The 16744-nt window shown below is 37.0% G+C and overlaps 1 long non-coding RNA gene and 1 pseudogene across 1 annotated transcript; both read right to left on the bottom strand.

Annotated features, from left to right (window-relative positions):
- Nucleotides 1–3851: 3851 nt before the first annotated feature.
- Nucleotides 3852–5515, bottom strand: LOC113317064. The gene is made up of 2 exons (XR_003343212.1): nucleotides 5441–5515; nucleotides 3852–5311 (listed from the first exon to the last, which is right to left on the bottom strand). It is a non-coding gene; the product is annotated as an uncharacterized LOC113317064 (long non-coding RNA).
- A 1027-nt stretch (nucleotides 5516–6542) lies between these two features.
- LOC113319502 lies at nucleotides 6543–10286 on the bottom strand (annotated as a pseudogene).
- Nucleotides 10287–16744: the final 6458 nt, after the last annotated feature.

Here is a 16744-nt window from a genome sequence, read left to right as displayed (position 1 = left end):
AAGAGGAGATAGAAAAGAAAAGAAGAAGACGGAGAAGATTAGGGTAAAGGGAAAGTGAACACGTGGGCTATACGTGGTGGTTAGAGATTGTCCGGGCTTTAATGCCACACGTGCTAGATACGTGTGTTAATAGAAGTCCAACACTATACGTACGCCTGCCATGAGGCGTTGATTCCTTCATTCGCCTGAGTGAAACCAAGCGTTGATTATACGTACGCCTGAGAGAAGAGGAGGCGTTGATTATACGTACGCCCCACGTCAGGCGTTGATTGTACGTTCGCCTCAAACAGGCGTTGATTATACTTACGCCTCAAAACAGGCGTTGATTATACGTTCGCCTGAAACAGGCGTTGATTATACGTACGCCTCAAAACAGGCGTTGATTATACGTTCGCCTGAAACAGGCGTTGATTATACGTCCGCCTCAAAACAGGCGTTGATTATACAAACACTTCATTCAGGCGTTGATTATACGTTCGCCAAACCGGGCGTAGATTATACAAAGGCCCCTTCTCCGAGCGTGAAATATATGTACGCCCCACAACAAGCGTATTCTTTACCAACGCCCCACAACCAGCGTTAACTATATCTCCGCCCGGCCCAAACGAAGATTATACCAACGCTCCACATGCAAGCGTGGATTATACATCCGCCCGACTAAATATACTCCACTGCTTTAACGTGACACTACAGACTAAACTCAAATTTGATCGTTTGTTTTGATCTTTGATCTTTGGTTTTGATCGTACCACTGTGTACGCTCTTAGAAGAACAACAGATGAATGAATTTGAATTATCTTAGGGACCCATTCATTCCTGAGGCACAAAAATCAAGCCTAACGAAGAGATATTTTAGTCCCAAAACAAAATCAAAGTTTTGACAACACCCAGTAATGCAGAAAACAAATATTGATTTCATCACATCGTAAATTGGCTGAGCAGTGCTAACATAATCAACCAAAACACAAATTCCATAACAAACAAAGAAACACCCATACTCATCTCTCTGGACTCTGGTACAACCCTAGATTTAATTCTCGATTACTTACTGAAAAATTAGGGGCAATAGCTTGCAAACAAAAATTAGGGGTTACGAAAACAGTACCGATCTAGTGCGCATAAAGCATCAGATTGAAGATTCCGTCAACTAATAACAACAGCTTGCGAGTGTGAATGTGAATGGCGGAAGTAACGAGAGTCACAAACACACTGCGAGAGATAGAAAAATCGGAGGAGACGGTGGTTGTGGCGGCGTGACATTTTCTTTTAAATCGAGGGAGCTCAACTACTTTGTAACTTTATATTGGGCAATGCCCTACTTGGCTCTCCCATTTTATCATTTCCTTTTTGTGGAAATTTGGGTAAATTACATTACATTTTCTGTTACTTGTTGCAATGCTGATAAAGGTAGTTGATTGGCAACAAATTCCATCTGAACATTTTCTGTTATTTAGTTTTTTTATCTTTGGATTTGCAAAAATGCTGTCTGCACATTAGGGACGACTCCTTTCCAAAGGCCAACAATTCCTTCTGCTTTAACACCAGAAATACCCATGTATCTAGGTTGGAGACCTTGCATCATCAGGCGCCCATCCGCTTTCACAGAGTTATTTAGACAAAAGTATTGAAAATGCAACACAATGGGAGCTTCCTAGACAAATGTCCAGTGCAGAACAAAAGCTTTTACAAGTGTCAAGACTCGAGAACCTCTCTATCAAAGCCGATAACTACCAGGCTTTACGTAGATCATAAACGAGCGCCGCAATTCTATTGCCCATGGTTTTCAGAGGCTGCCTAGTGCCTAAGAATCACACACGCTGAGTAGCATACTTTCATTTCATGAATGCGCAAGGGGGGAAAAGAGCATGTTCCTGGCATTAGATTAGTAAAAATGAGGACGTTGTTTTCTTTTTTATACAGATGAAACGAAAGACCGTGGTTTATTGAAGGTACGAATACTAACAAACATGATTTACTAGGCTGACTTGACAGTGAAATTTTCTGTTTCTAGTCCACACCAACATCTTCAGAATTAATAGGAATCCTCCTATTACTCAAAAAGAATTGAGAAGAATTCTTTAAAATTTATGTTTCTAGTCCACACCAACACATGGAGGAGAAGAATTCTTGAAGTACTTGGCTTTTAAAGAAAATTTTCACAAGCAATTGCATGAACTGAAAATTTTCTGCATTTTAGAAAGAATTTGGAATGACGAGCAAAGTACATGGTACTCAGACAACCACTATTTATGGCAATTGATAACCCGCAGATTAAAAATATCATCCAACAACTTCAAGAATAACTGACAGGTAGAACTTGGTGCTGGACTGGTGCTAGACTAATGTCTGTATTACATGTACATATATCATGGTTTATAATATTAAATGATGAGATTAGTCGAAAATGCTTTGTTCTAAAATTGAGCATGAACATATGTCACAGAATTTTGTAGCACTAGATCAGAAATGTATTGTTGCTATATCAACATGCTGATTATTATTAGCCGACAGACAAGGGCGCTTTTAAACCAAATAAAACTAAAAGAAGACTACCTGACCAAATGATTCTGCAACTGTTTTAGCATCTGCGAGACAACTTTCTGGTCCAACTTCTTTGTTTTCACTCTGATCAAGATTTGGGATCTATGGCCGGTATACTGGGGTGAGCAGGGAGTAAGGGTTGCTGGCAGCCACAAGAATGCAATGTTCATTTCCACAAACATCTGAATTAGCAACAAAATATAAATCATTTGGATCATGTAACTAGTTGTCACCCCAACTAGCACGACATACCCAAGACCCCTTCCCAAACAAAATTTCATTTACTCTAGAGTCTAAACACTTGCCTGTTCCAAATTTTGGTAAAACAATTCCAGATAAATCTTGAAGACAAAGGTTCCACTTAGAAAAGAGATGGGCAAGAACTTAACAAATATTAGGAAGAGCAGGCCAAAAATTAATTATGATGCGCTACAAAATGAATTTACTGTAGATACAGAACCAAAAGATTTTTAAAAAATACTACTACAATCAAAACTCTGTACACTACCCTTAGTGCTTCGGAAAGCCCTTCTCTAACTGCAGCATCAATAAGCACCACCGCTAAAGGGTACAGCCGGGAGCCAGTGCAAGAAGACATCCACATCTCTCGTCCAGCCACTTCAAAGTCCAATTGAAGATTAAAAGACGTCAGAAATTAGTTAACCTTAAGTAAAGATTCAAACATTCAACAAATATGCTGAATGGTAAAGAATGATATCAATGCTCCCTTTGTTTACTTAATAATCTTCGTAAACAAAAATGTGCATCTGCAAAAACACATCCCTACGCCTACGGACCTTACCCCAAAATCATTCTGATTTGCTAATGGTAACTTTCCTTTAAGCAAAAACAAAAGAAGACAAAATCATTCTTTACCAAGATTATTCAATGACATCCGAAATGTTGGCATATATCATCGAACGTGCAAATTATTATCGACCAAAATCATCAGCCTAAGAAATCAACTATGAAACCAGAGACAAAAACAACAATGTCAAAGTAGGCATAGAAGTTCATTCGGAAACAAAAGTCTACCAGAAGGTTTGCCTACCCACAATAAGATCCGTGAACAGTAAAATGACCAAGGAGAGCTCATTACTTGCAGCAGAAAGCTTCTGTAATTCAAAATAGAGAGTATTAGATCATATGTTATAGATTCACTTAGAGGTTGGTAAAGCCACAAACAAAAACTGTATCTGCTGTCTGATACAGCGATTCTTAGCAACTGCGAGACCCTAAGAACTTACAGAACTTGGAGAAGAGATAAGAAACCAAGGGTTTTAGATGGCAATTGCAGGTGAGTCAATACAGAAAGCACAAGTATCATTTTCTCTTGCAATATATTTTGGGTTTAATGGTAGGTATACAAAAAAATTAATCAACTAATTGACATATTTTAGGTGCAGTCATTTACTTACATAACAAGCTAAATATTATTTTACATGTCTATGCCTGCCCTTTAACTGGGTATGTTTCTTCTTATACCCCTGTGTAAGGAGTGCCTTGCCCCTTTTATTAGGTAATCCCTGCCTTCGCAAACTCTGCCACCAATGCCGTTTCTTAGCAGTAATTTTTTCCTTACCTGTTACCGCTCTTTCTAACTTTCTGACGCCAGATGACGACGGCTTAGACTTTTTCGAACCAAAAACGTGACCAACAAATCCTTTTACAAGTAATCTTTTTACAAGTGGTCGGAAATGTCCTTGTTGGTGGCTTGCCTTGTCCTCAACTTTCGTTGTTCTTCTCGTTTGTACCGGCATGTGTTTCCCTTTACTTACATGGTGGAGTTCACCATTACCCACTGGATTCTGAATTGAAGGATGATGATCCCGTGCATTTCTATCCTCCCTGGATGGTGATGCATTTGTATCCTCATGGTGACGATGGAACATGCCTGCAAGCTTAGTAGTTAATCTTTTAACATGTCCCATCTTTTTTTGCGGTGGATCATTTTTGGAGAATCGACTCCTCCTTGCAACTGGGTATTCCTCCTCTGAGGAACTATCATATGGATATTCCTCCTCGGGGGAACTATCATATGATGTATAAATCCTTGTAACTGGGTGTTCCTCCTCTGGGGAACTATCATATGAATCGTATGAAGTATAACTCCTTGTTACTGGGTATTCAACTGAGTGTTCCTCCTCTGGGGAACTATCATATGATGTATAACTCCTTTCAACTGGGTATTCCTCCTCTGGGGAACTATCATATGAATCATATGAGGTATAACTCCTGTCGCTACATGAATAGTTGGATTGCGGAGATCTACTCTGAGATATGGACCTATAAATGCGATGACGGTCCGACTGATTAGTGCGTCATGGAGGGTAATCCAACTCTTCGCTACTAGTATACGAATCGCTGAAGTTTGCAGATGTTAACGAAGATCCAGTAGATCTTCTGTTTCGCTGATTGCGGCTGTTTGCAATCCAATCCTGAATGGAAGTAGCCTCCATTCCGCTCGGCGTAGTTGGCTGCATGATACCCTCAGTTGGCTGATACTCATGTTCTCTTTGTTGACAAGAGATCATTTCTCTGGAACCAACAGATTCAACCTTCGCATCCAGCAAAGGTGGACTGGTTGTTCTCTGCGGATTCTGAAACTTCCTCCTAATGGCTTGACACAGTATTTCATCCCTGTCCTGGGATAAAACTTGATTACTTCGCCAATTACCAGCTTTGAACCTTCTAATGACATCTAGTTCGGTTATCACCTTCGCACCTGCTATCTCCAACTTTTTAAAATTTCCCACACTTTATTCTCTGTCTGTTTTAAATCAGAAATTTTCATGTAATCCATTATGAACACACCATAAACTAATTCATTTCATCAGTTCTAATTGATTATTATTATTGCCGAAAACAAAATCATCCAAATAAAAAAGAGAAAACGTACCTTCTTCATATGAGACTGAACCATTTGCACTTGTGTAGCAGTAGTGTCGAGTATCCCTTTCAGCACCACATTTTCATTCTCATCTAATTCCTGATCATCACCAAAAGAACAACAAACAACAAAATTAGGGTTCTGAAAAAGGAACAAATCAAAATTCAAAATTAAGAAACCACAATGATACTTACATTCTGTTGAAGTTCGTACACATTTCGTATGGTGCTTAGACCTTCTAATAATGATGCAATAATTTCGATTTTACCCATCTTAAATTCTTCACGGTTCTGCGTTTTGAAATTTTGGAGGATGAACAGATTGATCCCAAATAGGTTAATAGAAAACAAAGTGAATAATGCAAAAATTTCTGAGTATGAACAGAAAGATCCCTAATGGCTAATATAAAACACAGTGACTAATTCGAAATTGTTATATAGACGATGGATGTGAGCGAAACATCACAATGGTTGACGAATCATCACAATGTTTGATCAAACATATTGTGATGATTCGTCAACCGTCGCAATGATTCAAGAAATAACCAGATCATCAATCTTAACTAAATCTACTCAAAATCTAGGTTGTTGAATTCTACATTTAAGACGAAAATCCTAAATCTTCCGTGAGTAATGAGGTTCAGAACCCAAATTCTGTTACGTTTCATCTTCATCGTGCCTTTTAATTTTTCCTCTTCATGATTCCAACTGCTGTAAAATTGTCTCTCAATTTCTCCGCCCCAGTAAATCTAAACGTCAATTTACTTTACTACCCCTACATGTGTACCTCTTTCCGTTTGCCAAATGCCTCCTCGGTCGGTTCTCTTCAACATCCAACACGAGCCTTCTCCTGCAACTAATGGGGGGCACCAAATTGCTTGGGGGTGTACCAAGCCTAAGGCAATGCTGTTTTGTCTTATACTGTGTTTTGGTACACCCCCAAACAAATCGGTATAGCAATCTTGCATTAAATTCAATAAAAATGACTGTAGATTTAGTATGAAAGAAGAAGCAAGTCAAGGCTTGCCTTTTAGTATGCGAAGATTTTGCCTGTTACTAAACCATGGCCAAATCTATTAGCATCCTATATTTTATTAGCAGCACACCAGAGCTTGAACCAAAGGAAAATCCATTATGATTTAAGACACTATAACAAGAAGAGTAACAACCTTAGATATCTATATGCAACAACAAAAGAAAAATTTTATCAGAAAGAAGAGAGACCAGCTATATTTCTAAGCCTTTCATAAGAAACCCAGAATACAAACTGCCAAGGACCAAGCCTTGCCCATGTTGGGAAGAACCCTTTCCACAATGCCATAACACCTTCAACTCTCACAGTCTTCACCAGACAATCATAAGAATTCTTGTACATGGTTTTATTAGCTTCATTCCCCGCAGCTTGATTCATCATTCTTGTTTTCACAACATCAGCTGGACAACTCAATGCAGTCGCTGCTAGACCGGACATTGTCGACGCTAAGGTGTGAGCATATATATTATCACCACAAACCTGTTTTCCAATAACAAAACGTTTTGCATGGTCATAACATGCTAATTCCCCCATGTTTACCAAAAATGCTTTCTGCACATTAGGGACAACCCCTCTCCAAAGACCACCAATACCTTCTGTTCTAACAATCGTGCTTAAAGCATTAAAAATTCCTGTGTATCTAGGTTGGAGACCTTGCATCATCAGGCGCCCATCCGCTTGCATCCTAACTTTCACGAGATCGGCTGGGCTTGCCAAAACCTGATTCACAGAGTTATTTAGACACAGAAATTGAAATGCAACACAATGTGAGCTTCCTAAACAGATGTACAATGCAGAACAAAAGCTTTTACGAGAGTGTCAAGACTCAAGAACTCCTACCTATCAAAGCCAATAACTATCAGGCTTTAAGTAGATCATAAACGAGCCCCGCGATTCTAATGCTGTGGCTTTCAGAGGCTGCCTACAGCCTAAATAGAAAACATACAAGCTGAGTACCATATTTACATTTCATAATAGCCAAACTGTGGATGCTGTTTTTATTACAGATGAAAAGAAAAACTAAGGACTTATAAAAGGTAAGAATACTGAAGAATGTGACTTGCATAACAGATCTATAATAGCCGCAATTGAACACTAAAAAACAGAAGAAGGGATGCAGCAACCTTCCTGTCCTGAGATGCAATGTCCCAAGTAACGAAAGCAAGAATACAGAATTAAGCTAATTATATAAAGAACGCTTATGAGGACATAAATGTTTCATCTTCTTCTTATATTAGAGAACATGTTTTTTAGCAGGTTGATTTATACCAACACAATTGGTATAGTTCTTCCTAGAAGACTTTTACTGGATAAGCAATACGCATTCGCATACCATACACAACCCTAAGAGTATCGAGAACACTAAGGGTATTACACTTATTTGATACTCTGTTAGAGGAAAGCGCAAAAGACGTTAAAAGATTAGAACCTAACAATAGCTCTTGAACAAGCCGTGGTAGTTTCTAACTACTGTTAAGTTTTCAATGATTATGCTTCATTGAAATTTTGTGTCATTATCAATTGTGGTTTCTAGGAACTTCAGCCGAAAAATCCTACACTCCTAACTTTGGGCTATTGGTATGCCTAAGTAAGATGATATCGCAAGTATCAGATCGCAGTAACCTTAATTTGAAGAAAAATGTAAGAGAAGTACTGATTGGTCAAGGTAAATATCTCATTCTTAAGAATCTTTTCAAAATTTCAGTCTGTCAGTATCCACTATTTAGAACTATGGAGAGAAGCTAGAGGAAAGATCAATGGAGTTCCTTTTAGAGAGGCTCAACCAGAGTGGAACGGTTGCTAGTAGTTGATTCTAGCCTGATTTGATCCACCCTAATTCAACTAAAATTTCAACAATTTTCTAAAAATTTCAACCAATCATTTCATAATAGATAAAAAAAAACATTGAATTGAATTGAATTTACCTGAGCAATGACACTAGAAAGCTCACCAAGGAAAGCTTTTTTAGGTAAAGAAAGAGAAGAAGAATCATATCCTCCAAAAGAATTTCTAAGATGTTGGACTAATTTAATCATTTCCTCCAAAGAATTTCTAAGATGTTCACAAAACTGAAATGCAACGGAATCTGAGCTCCCTAAACAAATGTACAATGCAGAACAAAAGCTTTTACGGGAGTGTCAAGACTTAAGAACCTCTACCTATCAAAGCCAATTACTACCAGGCTTTAAGTAGATCATAAACGAGCGCCGCGATTCTATTGCCCATGGCTTTCAAAGGCTTCCTAGTGCCTAAGAAAAAACATACATGCTGAGTAGCATAATCACATTTCATGAATGAACAAGTGAGAAAGAAAAAAAAAAAAAAAGTATGTTCCTGGCATTAAAAAAGTAAAAATGGGGACGCTGTTGTTTTTTTGTACAGATAAAACAAAAGACTAGGGGTTTATTAAAGGTAAGAATACTAACAAACATGATTTTGCATAAATCTACAATAGCGACAGTTTTTAACTCTAAAAAGAACAGAAGAGGGATGCAGCAACCTTCCTGGCCTATGACGCAATATCACAAGTAACGGAAGCAAGAACAAACAAAATTCAGTACGTTATATAAAGACATAAATGTTCTCACTAACCAACACAAGCTGTCAAATACAGTAACTACCCAAACTACCTATATTCCTTGTAGGATGGACGTATCAAATACCAATGGTGTTTTCGATACTCAGGGTCGTGTATGGTTAAGCCAATGCGTATCACATATCAAGTAAAAGCCTTCCAAGTAGAACTACATTGTGTCTGGTATAAATCACCCTCCTGAAAACACATGTTTTCTAATGCAAGAAGATATTAGCAATGTTGTATGTACATGAATACTGTAATGAAAGGATTATCATGAATGACAAAGTGAATGTTGTTTCTCCCTGTTTCTATGAATTCTTCCCTCTCTTACTGTTCAAAAAATTCTTCTAATTTCACCACGGGTACTACTTGATAAGTTTGGGTTTATCAGTATTATACTTATTTGACACTCAATTAGAGGAAAGCGCAAAAGACATTGAAGGATTATAACCTAATCACAACTATTTATATCCTACTTGCTCATTATCTTTTCTCTTACACTGTTTATTTCGCCTCATGAATAATAACTGGTAGTTACTCAGTTTTTAATGATTATGCTTCATAGAAATCGAAAAGTGTGTTCGTTTCAACTTTGTGTCAATATCAATTGTTGGTCAATGTAAATTTCAGATTCTCAAGAACCTTGTCAAATTTTCAGTCTGTCAACATCCACTACATAGAACTATGGAGCTAAGCTAAAAATAGGATCAATTGAATTCCTGCAGAGAAGCTCAACCAGTGTGGAAATGGTAGCTATTAAATGATTCTAAACCTAATTTGATCCACCTAAATTGAACAAAAATTTCAACAATTTCACAAAAACTCAAGCAATCATTTCATAATATATCAAAAAAAAAACAGGCATTGAATTGAATTTTACCTGAGCAATGACACCAGAAATCCCACCAAGGAAAGCTTTTTCAGGTAATGAAAGAGGAGAAGAATCATTTCCTCCAAAAGAATTTCTGAGATGTTCATAACCAACAATCCGTATCGGAGTATAAAAAAGATGACGGAAAACAGAAGCAGATAACCCTCTGTACATACCCATTAAACCTTCATTTTTAACAATCTCTGATGCAACTTTGAATGCAGTTGAAGCCTTGTCTTTGTTATATCTAATGGAAATGTTGAGGTTTCTGCAATCACAGCAGATATTGAAGTTAACAACAGCTTCTTCTTATTCTTCTCTTCCTCATCTCCTTTCATGGCGGATTTGCAGAGATATGAAACACCACACTCACGTTTTTCTATAAAGTCATCCGTCTAGTTGTGGGCCCCTTCAATCGGAAATATGTTCCTAGCCGGATCTTACCCGGGCACTCTTTTAAGTGTGCACCGGTTGTGTCTCGAGGGAAACTTTTTATTGGGAGCATTTTTTATTGTATTACAAAATATCTTCAACATCACAACTAACCATTAAAAAATATGAATGTTGTTTGATCAACTTAATTAAGATAATTATGACAAATTTTTAGCTTTTGGAGTATTATCACATCCGATAAAATGGTTATTTATGATGTTGCTGAATTAAAAATATTCTCACAAATAATTTTCGAGATAAATAAGAAATTGAAATAAATTAGATTTTTTCAAACTTTACATTGGGTTTGAGACCCTTGAATTTGTCATCAACTGTATCCACGAGCTCTTCAGAGAAAATATCCTCATTGAGAAGTTCATAAACATGAGATTTCATGAGAACAAGGTCAGCTGAAACCTTTTTCAACTCAGTCTTCAACATGTCTAGACTTTTTAGTGTTTCAACAAGTTCTAGTTTCGTTTCCTCAAATTGTTTAAGAAAATCATAAACAACATCAGCAGAGATCATCTTTTCCCGTTAAATATCTTGATGATCATATCCAAAATAGCAATTCACATCAACACCTTCATCATCAACCAGAGTTCTCTTCTTTCCTCTTGTTTCAATATCATCGCGATTAAGAGCTTTCTCCATGCTTTCAATAATTCGCGACATAGGAGACATGCTTGGGTGCGAAACCTTGGATGAGAATTTCTCAATCACAAGTTATGGTATATAAAGGAGTTTGTAAAAGGTATTCTCTGGGATGCATGTCGGTTTGTGACCTGATATAGATATTATGGTTTTGTACGGTCAAGACGAAACGGTACGTGTACCTTTTGATGGTGCAGGACCCATTGTTCCTAACAGGTTTCGAACACAAAATTTTGAGGGTAGAAAACAGTTTTTTAGAGAGCACACAACAATTTTCAATATTGCAACTTTCAGTCCTTATCTATGACAAATATTCTTCTTTGAATATTACTGCATTCTTAGCTCAATAAACATGAGTTTAGAGCACAAGAGAATTATTATTCATGAAAAGACTTTAATCAGAAGAAAAAAAAATTACCTTTTTGAAGCTTAGCTCAACAAAAATTCCTAACATTCTGTTCTGATCGGAATTATCATAGACAGGTTGCATTATGAAAAAGGTTGTTGAAAATGCGGGGGCCTAACAACCACACCCAACAATTCGTTTGGCAATCTGAGAAGACTTACTCCAATACACTTTTTAGAGAATCAACTAGACAATCAGACTCAATCTAGAATAAAGTATATCAAAGAGTTTAATATCTCTAACTCTTAATTCAATCCGCAATCAGCAAATAGAAATCTGCGAGCCCGATTGAATATAAGAGGAGTTACTTGAACGGTACCAAAGACCAATGTTCAAGTGTCAATCAATGTAAATCAACAACCAAATGTTGGATATTCTAATTTATTGATCTTAACCCACAACCTGTGATATTTCAATCATATAACAAAGTATAATGCGGAAAAGAAATAACACAAACACCAGAATTTTGTTAACGAGGAAACCGCAAATGCAGAAAAAACCCGGGACCTAGTCCAGATTGAACACCACATTGTATTAAGCCGCTACATACACTAGACTACTACCAATTAACTTCAGACTGGACTGTAGTTGAACCCTAATCAACCTCACACTGATTCAAGGTACATTTGCGCTCCTTACGTCTCTGATCACAGCAGGACACTACGCACTTGATTCCCTTAGATGATCTCACCCACAACTAAGAGTTGCTACGACCCAAAGTCGAAAACTTGATAGACAAATCTGTCTCACACAGAAAACTCTATAAGATTGAATAAATCTGTCTCCCACAGAAATACCCAAGAGTTTTTTTTCCGTATTTTGATTAATCAAGGTGGACGGGAACCAATTGATAAACCAGACTTATATTCCCGAAGAACAGCCTAGTATTATCATTCACCTCACAATAAACTTAATCGAATAGCGAAACAAGTTATTGCGGAATCACAAATGATGAGAAGAAGTTTGTTTGTGATTACTTTTATATCTTGCCTATCGGAGATGTAAAATCTCAAGCCAATTATTTCAATTGCACTCAACACGATAGAAACAGTAAGATCAGATCACGCAACTACAAAGATAATAGTTGGGTCTGGCTTCACAATACCAATGAAGTATTCAAGTCGTTAACCTACAGGGTCTCGAGAAGAAACCTAAGGTTAAAGGAGAATCGACTCTAGTCATGCAACTAGTAACACACATGAGGTGTGGGGATTAGTCTTCCCAGTTGCTAGATAACTCCTTTATATAGTTTTCAAATCAGGGTTGCAATCTAAGCTACCTTGGTAACAAAGCATTCAATAATCACCGGTAGATGAAAAACGTCATTCAACCAAGCTAATATCTTTCAACCGTTAGATCGAACTTAGCTTGTCACACACAAATGAAATGTACCCTCATTTAGGTTTATGTAGCCGTACCTAAACGTGTACACCATGTTGGTTCCCAAATAGTTAGCCGAGGTTATCCATATGATTACTCTCATATTAACCTTATTCATCTTAACCATAACTAGTTCAAAATCAAATGAAACTAGTTAAAGAGTTGTTCAATTGTTTAGAAAACACAATTGAAACCAAATCGTTTTGATTCACTTGAATCAATCATGGACATTATAGGCACGGTTTGCAAAGATTGCATTCCTTATGATTTAAATTTTAAGTCCATGAACTGACTGATTTGACAAAGTAACCAGCTTAAGTATGTGTACGGGTATGCGTACTTAAGCAACCAGATTTGAGTTTGTTAAGTTTAACTCAGCAGAAATTTTCGGTGACTAGTTAAGAGTTTGCCAAAACCAAACTCAGCAGAAATTCTAGGTTCGAGAACTTCCGCTAGTATGCGTACGGGTACGCATACTTAACGTGTCTCCTTTACCAATTTCGTATACACACATATGCACACTCTTGGCGGTTTATGGATTTATACATTAATGTGCGAACACACTATATATGCTTATATCCAAAGATGGTTACATTATCAACTATTTATTTCAAGAGATGAACGTCGAGATATCTAAGCTCAACTACACTATCTATGTCCTAGTCCAAGACATCTATAAATAGGATAGAAATCAAGACTTGTAGTTTTAATCATTAACATTGACAAACATGCTTGAGATAGCAACGCATGCGAGTTCGACCGAGCAATGCTCTAACAATCTCTCCTTTTGTCAATTTTAGTGACAAAACTATCAATACATGTGGATACAAAATAAATAAAAATTGTAGCTTCACATCCACATGCTTGATCTCCTTGGCATCTTCAACGCGACCCGAAATCTTCGTCACTTCCAAGTACTCCATGATCTTAAAGGTTGTAAGTTCAGCATCACAGTTGTTGAAGATCCGTATCTATAACAATGATAAAACAAAATGTCCCCAATCATTGTTATACAATGTTATAGTATTATTACACAGCATCAAAGTTCAATTGTATCACAACTCCGGCAACAATACTATGGTGATATTTGTCACTCCCCTTTGTCAATACTTTATCTCAACATGAAAACCACTCCCCCTTACATAATGATTCGTAAACCATATGTATTTATAGTATCACACTACACATTAATTCTCCCCCCTTTTGTCAATATAAATGGGCAAAGGTACGAAAACCAGTGGGATCCTCATGAAATTTCCACGGAGATACTTCATGATTAAAAGAGAATACCATACCAACTTATTTAGATGACATCATAAAGCCGAAGCTAAATGCATTCATCAAGGAGTTAATAAAGATACAATATAACCCTTAATATTCCACATCCGCACTCCCCACAAAGATTTGGCAATTAAGCACAAGTTCAAAAGAACTCTCCCCCATAAAATGTTATCCCCGAAGGAACAACAAAGGCGACCTTACTTTCACAAGAAAAAAATGATTTTTTTGGACAACCAAACACATGAAAACATGAATTTGTATCCAAAATATTCAATTGAATTAACCACAAGAGAACCCATGATTAATCCAATCAAAAAAGTACAACTAAATTAATCATAAGAGAACCCATAATTAATTTAATCGGTTTGCACAACTAAACTAACCACAAGAAAGTGATCAACTCAATTGGTCATACTCGACATAAGATAACTTACGGAGCAACAACTAAATTGACCACACGAGTATGATCAATTCAATATATGCACAAAAATGTGGATCGGAGATCGACCAAATACTGCGGAATAGACAAGGATTCATCCTATTTTCCATCACTATTTGCACAATGACATATAATAGAATTAATCCTTGCAAACAGAAGTTTTATTCTTTCTTCCATCAAAACATGACATAAAAGGCTTTAACTTTTGTAATGTCAAAAGTTCATTCTATCTTTTATCTAAACATTCATATCGACATAATAGAGATAACTTTTGAACAAGTATGGGACAATCACAGGTTCATGGACGTAAACAACATATCCCATAAAAAATTGCAATATATCAAATCATAAATATTAAAATTTCAAACAATCATCTTCTAAAAAACTTTAGGATTTAAATAAATAACTAAAAACAATGAAGATGAAAATCGTTGGACATGGCTATGTGTACTCACAATAATGGCTATTCCAAACCCTAGTTATTCTTCTAAAAAACATAAAAATAAGATTTACTAGACAAAATGAAGAAACATTCCAAAACCAATTATCAAGGTAAGAGAATCTACTCATCATCTTCATCATCGGGGACCATGAAAGTGGAGTGAACCTTGTCCATCTCCTCCTTAAGATCCGGAAACTTGGTAGCAATCACCAATAATTGTTCTTGTACACAACTTACTTTGATATTCAACTTACAAACACCCTTGTAAATTTGGCGAAGAAGCTTCAAAGAAGAATCACTCGAGCCATCAGTTGTGCCACATCTTTGTCTTTTGCACGTGTTCTCTTTCATCCGATTTAAAGTGCATGGCCTAACCAGCTTGGGAATTCCAATTGGGTTTACAATACGCTCAATGGATAAATTACGAAAAATTCTCTCAATCAAGCAAGGGTATCCTAACTTCTTGTTGGAAGATGTCTGTAGATGGGGAAAAACGATTTGATGGTTTTTACGGAATTGAGGAGATGACCGTGCGGAGACTCCTTGAACCGAGAAATGCTCAACCACACAAAGATGCACTGCAAGAAGGGAGTGCTTTAAGTTCGAGAGATCAATCTGTAGGACTCCGGCCTAAACCAAGACAATGGTCGTTCCAGAGTCAATTCGGTCACAAGAGAGGATGATTTGATATGTAGGAGGGAAGCTGAAAAATGTGTGAGATCAATAATGATCGAGATTGTAAGTGTGTTATGTATTCTGCATAAGAAAGTTCTGAATGATTGAACTTTACTCAGTTGAGAGTGATTGCTCATACGATGAGTTCGTGTTGACGAAATATTATCTGTGTGAAATTGTTGAGAAATTCTTGTCTGTTTCAATCAGGATTCAGAGACTTTTTATATTGCTGAATTGAAAACACCATGATCCCATGAAGTGTGACAGTTGCTGGAGTCAAAGAGTGGGGAAATGGATAATCGTGTTGAAACCAGTTGCTCATCGTGCAGAGACTTGGTTAACTTTCCACCCACTACTTTGCTAACTCTTCCAACTGATTGCACGACTTTCTCACATTCTCATCGTGTGTATGAACACACGTGTCGTAGACCACCAGATCAAAACCCTAGTTAATATCCCCCCATGTGACGTGATTGACATCTCGTGATTGTGGAGTCTGCAAGAAAGACATGTATTTTGTTAGTCAGTTGCTGACTTTATGGGACGATGAGTCCTTCTATTGCTGAGTTGAACATAATTTGAAAATGTTCTGAAACTCATGAATTGAACGTGTCTTCTGAGACAAAAAATATCATTGTCGAATAAATGTTGATAACCTGAGCAAACTGTGCTTCTGAATCGTTGAGTATTCATTGTTGAGCAAATGTTGCTCTGATGATTTGAATATTGATAGTCGAACCAATATTCATGATTTGAACAAATATTGCTTGTATGAGCAAATGTTGCTTGTGTGACCAAATGCTGCTCGTATGAGCAAAATGTTGCTCGAATTATCGAATATTGACAGTTGAACCAATATTCTTAACGTGAACAGATATTGTTCATTTGAGCGAATGTTGCGCATTTGAGGAATCATTGTTGACAGGACCAAGATAATTATTAATTAAAATACTGGCAGTTGAGCCTAGTATAATTAATTAGGGTGTTGATAATGGGATCAACATAAAAATTATTGGCGTTTGAATTTACTCAGAATTACGTTTTGCAGAGCTCTGGATTCGAAACCCTAATTTTGATCAACTGCTGAATTGATGATAAATTGATGATTTGTTGAAAATCATTC

This window comes from Papaver somniferum, chromosome 10, assembly GCF_003573695.1.
Source record: "Papaver somniferum cultivar HN1 chromosome 10, ASM357369v1, whole genome shotgun sequence".
Classification (NCBI taxonomy): Eukaryota; Viridiplantae; Streptophyta; class Magnoliopsida; order Ranunculales; family Papaveraceae; genus Papaver; species Papaver somniferum.
This window is presented reverse-complemented; position numbering and strand designations above follow the sequence as displayed.